Raw genomic sequence first — 10,894 nt, forward strand, 5'->3', positions numbered from 1 at the left:
CTGATTCAAAAGGCTCCCATATGGAGAAGTGATATGAACTTCCAAAAAGCTATATGGTCTCCATTCAGACCTGAAATTCCATATATCATTAAGACCAACACAATCTGCTGAGAAAATAGGTAGACATTATTGCAAATACGTCACACTAACTGGCCTAGTTAGAGAAGGAAGGCAATAATGTTGGTGTACGTGTGTGTGTGTGTGTGTGTGTGTGTGTGTGTGTGTGTGTGTGTGTGTGTGTGTTTGAAATTCAGGGGTGGGAAGAACTCAACAGCTTTCTGGATTAAATTTAGCCACCTCCTTACCAGAGTTGTCTATGAATTAGCAAGTTCACACACTGGTAGTGGCCATAGAAGGTAAACACTGAAGGGGGTTATTACCACATAATTTGCATCCAATCTGTTTTATTTTTACACAAAGAATAACATGTTTCCGGGACAAATTGCATGAATACTTTATAAATGGGGAAAAAAGCTAAAAATCAAAATAATGTAGTTCATAGGGAAGGAAAGAGTTAAAAAAATTGCACTTGATCATTTGAAGGTCAGAACATTGGAACTTGGATCTTACCCTACAGCAATAGTGGGATCCAATATAGACCACTTAGTTTTTCCTGTGTAGGGACTTGAGTTTCAAGTTAATCTTTCAGGCATCAATTAGGAATAATTTGTGAATATTTCTACCATGACAACGCAGAACAAAATAAAGTGACTGCTGATTATTTGGCTTAGGTGATCAGTGGAGATAGCAAACCAGTCAAACAAGTTTGAGATTGATTGACTTGCCTGCCTTGATGACTGACGAGGCTTTAATTAGCCAGTTAATTGCAAGCTTCCCTTACCCTTTAGTGCTCAGCATAGCTGACTAGGGAGTTGTGGTCTTTCTTGGTTGAAAACGAACCATGTTTATATTAGTAAGATCTTAAAGAAAAAAAGTAAAGGTGATTGCACACTAGAGAATGGAATGTTTTTGTTTACTAAACTTCCATTTTCCATTTCTTTTCTTTCTCCTGAAAATTGCCTCCTGATTCACTTGGGTCACCTACCATCATGTCCAGTGGCTGCAGGTTTGAGGGGCTATCATAAACCAAATGGCTGGCTCTCACTTGCAGTTTCTGATTCAGCAGATCTGGGATGGGACCTGATAGCCTGCATTTCTAACAAGCGCCCAGGGGATACTGATACTGCCCATTGTGGACCTGACCACAGTTTAACACAAAGGAAACTAGCCCTCTGGTCAGTTTCTCATTTGCCTTCCTGACAGCCAGTGATTCCTCTCATAGCTCTCTGCCTTTCAGTGAAGTAGGCCTAGATCCCAGGCCTCCTGATAGTCTCATGGTGGCTCCAGCTGGGAGCTGATGGAGAGACCTAACTTCCCCATATCTACTCTAATACAAAACTTGTGTGTTGTGTGCCAAGAAAGGCTTGAACTCTTGCTTGGCTTTGCTTGCTTGACTGGCACTACCACTTGAGCCATGCCTCCAGTTCTGGCTTTTGGCTGGATAATTAGAGACAAGAGTCTCAGATTTGTGTGCCCAGGTTGGCCTCAAACTGTGATCCTTAGATCTTTAGATCTTTAAGTAGAATTACAGCATGAAAAGATAGCAGTGAGGAGGGAATTACACAGGGACAAACCATATGAAATGGAAGTTACACCTGATCGTTTACTATACTTTCTTATCATCATCTCCCATAAAGAGATCCTGTAGACATTTTTCTCCAAATTGTGTCCCACCTCCAGCCCCTCCCCTGCATAGGGAGTTTAAGTGCCACAGTTTTTCTGTGTTTTTATTTATTTACTCTGGTCTTTTGGAAGTTTGTGCCTCATTAATACCTAGGCTTTTCTTCATCAGCCAAGAAGCCATTTTTACCCCTATGAGGATGACATTATCCCAAATGAAAACTGCATGGCCTAGTAGGGCAAAGTAAAACCATGATGGAAATTTAAACTATTCCTGGGGTCCCTCTGTAGACACCTGTCTGTTCTAAGCTTTTGTCAGTGTTCCCAAGACTTCCCTGTTCTCATTGAGAGAAACCATTCTTTAATGGCTTAGTGCTACTCTTCTTGCTGGCTTCCTCCCCCCCCCCCCCACCTTTTTTTTTTTTGAGACAGGCTCTCCCACCGGAGTTCAGGCTCACTTGAATGGAGCTCACTGTATAGTCCAAGCTGGTCTCAAACTTGAAATTCTTCCTCCTCCACTTGTCAAGTTCTGGGACTGTAGATACTCTCAATCTCACCTGACTTGTTCCTTCTCTTTTATCAGAAACCCTTTCCATTATTTTCCCTTCAGGGTTGGAAAAAGAAAGAGGAAAAGCCAAGCCACCTGGAAGATTATTGTTCCCCAGCAATACTGGAATTTGAACTCAGAGCCTTGTGCTTACTTGATGACTTGCTAGGCTGACCCTCTATCACTTGGGCCATGCCACCAGCCCTATTCTTTGCTAGTTATTTTGGAGATGAAGTCTAGTGGGTTTTGCTGCCTGGGATGGTTTTAAACCAAGATCCCCAGTTTCATGAGTAGTTAGGATTACAGGGGTAACCTATAATCATCTGGTTTACCTGGGAGATCTTAACTTTGCTTTACTTCTTCCTTACCAGATGGCCTTAGGTTCAACCCTATTCCTTCTGTCTGACCTTAGAGTCTAATGATACAACAACAGCATTTCCCAGAGTCTAAATAATCTAGTCAGGAAAAACTCTATGGAATTTTAGTGAGACAAGTCTCTAGCAAGCTCCAGTTCTCTGGGAAATGTCCAGTTCAAAGTTTCTTCTTCACCAAGTTGTGCAGAAATTTTGAACCTTACAGGCTTTGGGTAGGTGAACATCTTTCCTCCACCTCCCACGTCTGCAACACTTATTCATGATGCCCACCCCACACATGTGCAAACAGAGAAAAAGCAGCAGTTCTTAGAGACAAAATTTTCTAAACAAAGGACAAGAAACCCTTATTTCCTCCTTAAATAAAACAAACATATCTGTACCATAGTACTGTTCCCAGAAGGGAAATCGTTTTTCATTTTAGTATGCAGAGCATTTTCAGTTCTTTTCTTTTACCAGATAATTCCTTAACTCCTACTGTGAGGAGCCTGTTAGAACATCTTGGCAGCTAACAGAACACTTGACCCCAACTAAAGCTCAGAAATGGAAGTTTTCTTCATTTGAGGTTGATATTTCCTTCATTGAAAGCTAAAGTAGAAGAAAGGAAGCTTCTTGTCCTGCCCAGGGTAAAGGTTTGGAAAGAACAGGGCAGGTGGTTGTCTAGGAAAGTTTTGTTTTACTTGTCACATTTGTTCAAAAGTAGAAATCTGTTTTATGAGCATAGAGTGTTCACTTAAGCTTTTGCTAATGGGTTGAGTAGAAGAAAGATCACTTAATTCACTGGAGAAGATTTTAAATCTAGCCCAGATGATAAGTTGCCAGATACTTATTTAGCTTGTGAAGTCAGTTGGACGAGAAGGAAGACCCAGAGCTCAAACCTGAGCTTTTCTAGTTCCTGAGTAGATGGTTCTTTCCAACACACCATGTTACTTCCCTGGGTTCCTTCCTCTTTCTTTTTTGTTGTAAAGTTGGGACTTTCACAGATATCACACCTGAAAGGCCCGTCTGGGTTTTGGCTACAAAATATTGAAGAGCAGGATGATCTTTTTGACCTCTGTGTGTGAGTGGGGCTAGGAAGAGAAGGCCACAGAGGAAGCCCAGACACTTAGGAGCATCTTTGTGTACTTCATGAGCAATATGGGAAACCAAGAAAGGAAACAAGGAAGCTAAGGGCAAGGGCAGGCCAAGGCTTTGGTTTCCTTCTCAAGTTCCCCTTCTAGCACGGGAAGCAGTAGAAACAAGATTGAATGACCTCAGCAGCTTTGCTGAAAAGGAAAACAGAAGTGGAGGGTGTATGGGAAGGGAATGAGCAGCCTAGATGTGCCTGACCTAGCAAATGCAATATGGGTATCCTGCAGCTTGACATGTAGAAGGACTGACAGTGGCCTCATATGGTGCCCAGTTTCATCTGTAACGACCTAATTCAAATAAAAATAAAGAAATGCTAGACATTGATTATATGACAGGCAGATGTTGTGGGAATATATACATATATTTATATAAACACATAAATTAGATATATAATTTCAGGGAAGTTATTATCAAGAAGGAGAGATTCTTAGTAGTACCCAAACTACTAAGACAGAATGTAACTGGTACTGGAAGGACAAAACAAGGTTCTCTGGGAGTCAGCATTAAGGCTATAAATTTCAGCCACCATCAGAACATTTAAAGAGACAAGTGAGGGGTTCGTGCCAGAGAATGGATCGAAGTTGGTTGGGGGATTTGGTGATGAGAGATTATCAGGTAACTGCGAGCAACTGCTTCTAACTAGCTACTTGAGATTACTGCCTATTTTCAAATTTAGTCTTAAATATTTGCATGCCTAGTTTTGGTGAAGGGCCCTCTTCCGACTCACAAATCTGTTTGTAGATGACCAATTGTTGTTCTTTCCACTTGGGTAGTTAAGCAACCAAAGGGTTGTATGTGCAAATTCAGGGATTTGGAGACAAACATAACTGTGTTAGTGGTTATGTAACCCTAAGTTGAAAATGGAAAATTAATAGGCAACCTGTGAAATTCATTACTAATGTTTTCCTCCTGAACTACCAAGAAATAAAATTACATACTCAGTCATTGGAACATGATAAATGTAGAAATTTTCTAAGTAGCTGGTGTCTTGCTAGTTGAGTTATAGGATCTATATTAAAATGACACATAGTAAACCAACAACAAAAATCCCTAGTTCACAACATCCTGAATAGTGGTTTGGCCATTCTATTTCAGTATAAGTGGGTGTAGAAATAAAGCCTAAGCATGTCCAAGATAGTGATTTGTACAGGAGTAACAGCTAATGAATCATCAGAAAAGTTCTCCTTTTTTTTTTTTTTCTGCAGTAGAGTTGTTGCTGGGAGGTGGCTTCCAAGAGCTTACCATCTCCTTCCTCCCCAACTCCTCCCTGCCAGGTAGTCAGCAGTCACATGCACAAACGGGCCAGGGTTCTAAGAAGTAGGTGGGGCTTCATTTTCTCTCCCACATCTACTAGCTGGATGCAGATGGTAGAACCACAAGATGAAAATACTGAATGGAAAATTGCCTGCTGTTCTGCCCTCAATGAGGACATCTTGAGATATTCCACTCTGCCTTTCCTAGCATGTCCATGCCCTATGTGCTACCCTCCTGAAAGTCACTTAGTAGAAGTTTCCATTGTTTATCAGATCAATTTTTGAGGTATCGCCGTGCCTGTATATGGAGTTTGCAGTTTTAGGACTCCATTGGAAGTCTTACGATAAATGCCTGACACTTGGACATGAGAAATTGTATAGGATTCTAGACATTCCCACAGTGAGACCAAAGGAGGATATTCTTTTTTTTTTCTTCAAATTTTTATTATCAAACTGATGTACAGAGAGGTTACAGTTTCATACGTTAGGCATTGGATACATTACTATATTCTTAAGAGGAGATCACAAAGATTTAATAGCTATGAGTATATGATCATATAAAATAATATTTATTGAAGTGAACTCCAAAAAGATGGAAACAAGAGGTTTCATGTCATTTGCTTCTTTTTTTTCTCCTCCTTTATCACTGTTTTTGATTTCTTTACCCTTTGTCTTCTATGTAAGTTTATCTGTTTTGAGGAGGGTAAGGGGGAGCACAGAAATGGTGGGACAAAGGACAAACAAATTCAACAGTGACACTCACTAGACACTATGTTGAAAATGAACTATACAACTTGTTGGGGAGGGGGATTGGGCAGGAAACACTAGGAGAAAACAAGGGAAGAAGTGACACAGTTCAAAAAGAAATGTACTCATTACCTGACTTATTTAACTGTAACCCCTCTGTACATCAGCTTTACAATAACAATAAAATAAAAAATAAATAAAGTGGGTGGTGCCAGCAGCCTGGCTCAAGGCACGCTGTGTCCTTAGGGTGTTACTTGCAATACCCCGATCTATATCATCAGCTCCAAATTCAAAACACTCATTGAACACTTTAAGTTTACATGATTCCAAAACTAGTCTGTGTTTTATTATAAAGGTAAGTGCATGTTAATTAGGAGGTTGGTGTATGGTTGTAACCTTGGTAACAGGATCTAAATAAAGTATATATCAATAGATAAAGCCAAAAGTCAGTTGGTGCAATCTTTAATCTTAAAGTCTTCAGCAAATTAAACAGGCAAGAAGATAACCTGGCAATATTTTTCCTATTTCTTTTCACCTGATAGACAGGTAATAAAATCTATTTGGTTGTTATTCTGTGTGTGTGTGTGTGTGTGTGTGTGTGTGTGTGTGTGTGTTAAGGTTTAGTAACTAGACTGGCAATGTGGCTCCGGTGGTAGAGTGCCTGTGTAGCAAGGGTGAGGCCTTGAGTTAAAGCACCAGCATGGTCAAAAGATAAAAATTAACAGTAATTAATTGAACAAAACAGCCACAGAAGCTTTAACATGCTAAATCTTGGTGCTAACAAAGCACAGTGAATCCAACTTTATATTTTGTTTAAAGTAGTTTTATATCTGTATTGCTATTATTCCTAGACCAAGCCTTCCCAGAAGAGTGAACCAGAATTAGAATTGAGAGCAGTGACAGAACAAGAGATCATAAAAATGATGAAATGCCCTGTAGGGACACAAGAAACTAAATATTGATCTTTGTTCTTTCGGTAAGGACTCTCAGGTTTCTAAGGACGTCATTAGCCCATGTGGCAAGGGTTCATCTGATATGACTTTTAGCCGTGGTCCCTCTCAGCACTAATGAGTGGCTTGTTAGTGAGGATCAGCTGACAACCAAGGAGTTTTCTCAAGTAGGGCTTAGAGAAAGGGTGCTTACACATTCTTCCTCATGTTGTTATGTAAGATATTTGGGGGTGTGCTAAGAAGAAAGTAACGACACAAATTCAAATGGCTATTATCTTCCACAAACACAATTAGGAGTCATAGATTGATCCTACCACTGCTCAAAGCACTGGGGAGCTGTAGCTTAGAGTCATCTCCAGAACCAAGGTTAGGGCCTACCAACTCCTTAGGGCTAGTGATTTACCTCAGATTTTAGCATTGCATAGGAGATTAGTTTCTTGTTTTTCTTCTCTCTGTAACTTCACTCCAAATGACATGGGATATTTTGTTAAAAATCAAATAATTGCTGATTTACCTATTGGTTTACTTAGTAAATATTCGAGTGGCCCTGTAAGCCAGGATCTGTTAGAAGCTGCAAATTCAGAGAGGAATAGACAGGAACAATTTCTACTCCACTGCGGTTGATACTGTAATAAGAATGTCTGACCTAAGCCATCCTATAATACTATGCTTATAAATTAATAAAATACTTATGAGCTGGGATCAGTAGTATGAAGAAGACAGAAAAGAGACTGGGCTGGAGGAACAACATGAAGAATGAGTTTGTTAAATGGGCAAGTTGACATTTAAACACATTCATTCTTTTTTTTTTTTTTGCTGGTCGTGAGGCTTGAACTCTGGGCCTGGGGGCTGTCCTTGAGCTCTTTTTTTTTCTTTCTGTGATTTAATTGGAGATACGAATCTCAAGGACTTTACTGCCTAGACTGGCTTTGAACCATGATCCTCAGAGCTCAGCCTCCTGAGTAGCTAGGATTATAGGCGTGAGTCACTGGTGCCTTAAAGGTACACACTTGCCACCATTTAGTGTATTCAAATAAGTAATCTTTAATTTTGGAAGACAATTTTAAAACTAAAGTAGACTATGCAGAGTTCACTCTTCCCACAGTAAGTTTTCTTTCTGTGGGATATGAGATTTTGACCTTAATCAGCTAGATGATCTAGAACCATTTCAACGACCCTAAATAATCCATTGGGTTTTGCACTAGCAAAAACTTGTATCTTATTTGCAGCTATAAATGCTGACAGCAATACTTTCCCCTTCCCTTCCCCTCCCCCTTCCCTTTCCTTGTCCTCCTTCCTTTCTATTCCTCACCTCTCTCTCTCTACCCCCATGCTTATACTCACACATGTATACACAGTTTATTTTCTTAGTAGTCCATACAGTCGTTTTCACTGTCTAATCTACAAGGCCCCAGGACCTGTGATCTTTCCTTCGCTAAGGACCTCAGAGTCACCTGGGAGATGTCAAGGGGTCCACCTGACTGCAGAAGTAGGCATGGCACCAGTACTTGCAGGCTAAACTGAGGCAGCATCAGCACCACAGCTAGCTTCTCAAACTCCTCTCCAAGATGACGTCACCAGTCTTGAGAAAGATTCTGAAGTTGTACTCTAGTTTCATTGAACTATTAATAATATCTGCCTCAGGCATGGGATGGAGTCATAGAATGTCAATTTGTCCATGTTAGCAATGTTAAGTTTGATCAACAGGCTAAGGAGATCTCTGCCAGGTCTCACCACTGTAGAAGCATTGTTTTTCCTTTATAATTAAGGACATATTGTAAATGGTGATATTTTGAATTTCTTGTTCTCTGACAACACTTGGTTACCAAAAGACTTGCTGCTCGATTTCTAACTTTCACATCTATGGATTTGCATCATCCTTCTTGTGCCATTCACAAGCACGTGGATATTTCAGAAGGGTTGGGAGTGAAGAAGTAAGGGCACTAAGAAAATCTGGGGGCTATTTGTACCCTTTCAGTTTATTAAATGCGAAGAATAATAAAGGTTTCATTAATAGCTCATTTAGTGAGAAAGTATTGACATGCCTAAGGAATTTACGATAATATTGCTAGATAAATAAATTGTTACTATGATTACTAGAAACAGATGATACAGCCCAGTCTCTTGCCCCTCAAATATTCTTCAGCAAATTTGAGTCCTAAATTTTCTTTCCTCTTCAGTATTTAAATGCTAGGGTAGATTTATAGTACAGAAAACTCTGTGATGAACATAAGTAACAATAGCCTTGCTTGCAATCCTCAACCATAGGTCTTGATCAGGTGGATTGATTTTCAATATCACTTTTTTTTTTTTTTTTTTTTTTGGCCAGTCCTGGGCCTTGGACTCAGGGCCTGAGCACTGTCCCTGGCTTCTTCCCGCTCAAGGCTAGCACTCTGCCACTTGAGCCACAGCGCCGCTTCTGGCCGTTTTCTGTATATGTGGTGCTGGGGAATCGAACCTAGGGCCTTGTGTATCCGAGGCAGGCATTCTTGCCACTAGGCTATATCCCCAGCCCCTCAATATCACTTTTGAAAACCACACTGAAGTGATGCGTGCGCAGGCGTGTGTTTGTGTGTGTGTGTGTGTGTGTGTGTGTGTGTGTGTGTACTGGGGTTTAAACTCAGGGTCTTGAACTTGCTAAGCAGGCACTCTACTACCTGAGTCACTTCCCTAGTCCTATATAGTGGCTTTTATGTGATTTAAATCTGATTTGAGTCTTTCTAAGCACCAGAAGCTGTCTTGAAGACTTCCTATGGCAATGTAATCCATGGGGATAATTGTATTAGGATAATAGGGTTGAAACGCTTTATAATTTAATGAGTTTGTGGATTTCTTATTCCCAGAATTATAAAAGAACCTCTGTGAATGTCAAATTCAGTAATTATCAAACGGAACAGAATTTGGCTCTTTTTAACCAACTGGCACACTCTTTGTAGATAACAACATGATTTGATATTTATAAAAGTGCCTCTTCTCCACACCCACTCTTAGATAACAAAAATTCATTAAATATAACGTTTTACATAATTCTATAAAGAAATTCAATCCTCTAGAATTTCCCTAGCCTTTCGATTAGATATTAAAGAAAAGCTGTCGTTCTTTTGGAATAGCCATTCAGCTTTCCCCAACACAGGAACTGGCCTGCATTTGATGGAACCTAGAATAAGGATGATAAAAAAATGCAAAGTCCCTTTGGTGTTGGAGTAATGAATAGCTGAGGAGGGAGATGAGGGCAGGATGTAGTCTATAGGGGGCCTAAGGCCCCGTAGATTCCTTTTGGTGTTAAGTACACATGTTTATGTTGATTTTGTATTAGAAACATGAAAACATAATTTATGCCTGTAATCATCATTTTTCTATTGTATTACTCTTTCCAAAAGACCAAAGAAATATGGACATGGACAATAATAATAGGCCACATTCATCTTCTAGTTATTTTACATGACTATTACTTAGTCCTCATCAACAACCCTAAGAAGAGGTACCATTATTATTTTTCTTTCTTTGAAAGAAGCAAAACAAAAACAAAAACAAAAAAAAACAACAACTGAACCAAACTCCCCCCCCCAAACAAAAAAAAGGGACTCAGAGAGATTAGGCGACATCCTGGAGAGATCTGGCTGCAAACCCAAACAAATAATATGACTGCAGAGTCTGAGATCATGAGGACAGACAACATCACTTCCCACTCAAACTCTGAGGCCTCTGCACGGATGAGGAGGGAGATTTATAGCACTTTTCATAAGAGGATCAATAAGTGCTTCACTAGAACATAATGATCACTTCCCATAGCCATGGTTTAAAGTAATGTATATACCAAGAACTGGAGGCATGCCATATAGAAAAATGACTTGGGTAAGGCATTCCCTGTACTCCAAGCAGATTCAGGCAGAAAGTGAAAATTGTCTATCTTTATTCATGAGAGTTAACCATGAACTAGGGCTCTTCTCCATTCCTCGTGAGAGACAGACCACATTATTCCATGTAGCATGCTCATCCCATACTCATTCTGCATTTCTCCCTATTGGCCAACATTCCTGGCAAAGAAGAGTGAAACCAGGATAATAGCCATCGTAGACATTACGAAACTGCTTCTTATCTGCATTCATACTCTAAGCCCTCTTTAGTGCTTTCATAAATCATCACAGATGATAGAATTATATTTTTATGATGTATGGATCTATTTTACCTTTCCATTTGTGCCTTCTTCACTTT

Source organism: Perognathus longimembris, chromosome 8 (genome assembly GCF_023159225.1).
Source record: "Perognathus longimembris pacificus isolate PPM17 chromosome 8, ASM2315922v1, whole genome shotgun sequence".
NCBI classification, from domain to species: domain Eukaryota; kingdom Metazoa; phylum Chordata; class Mammalia; order Rodentia; family Heteromyidae; genus Perognathus; species Perognathus longimembris.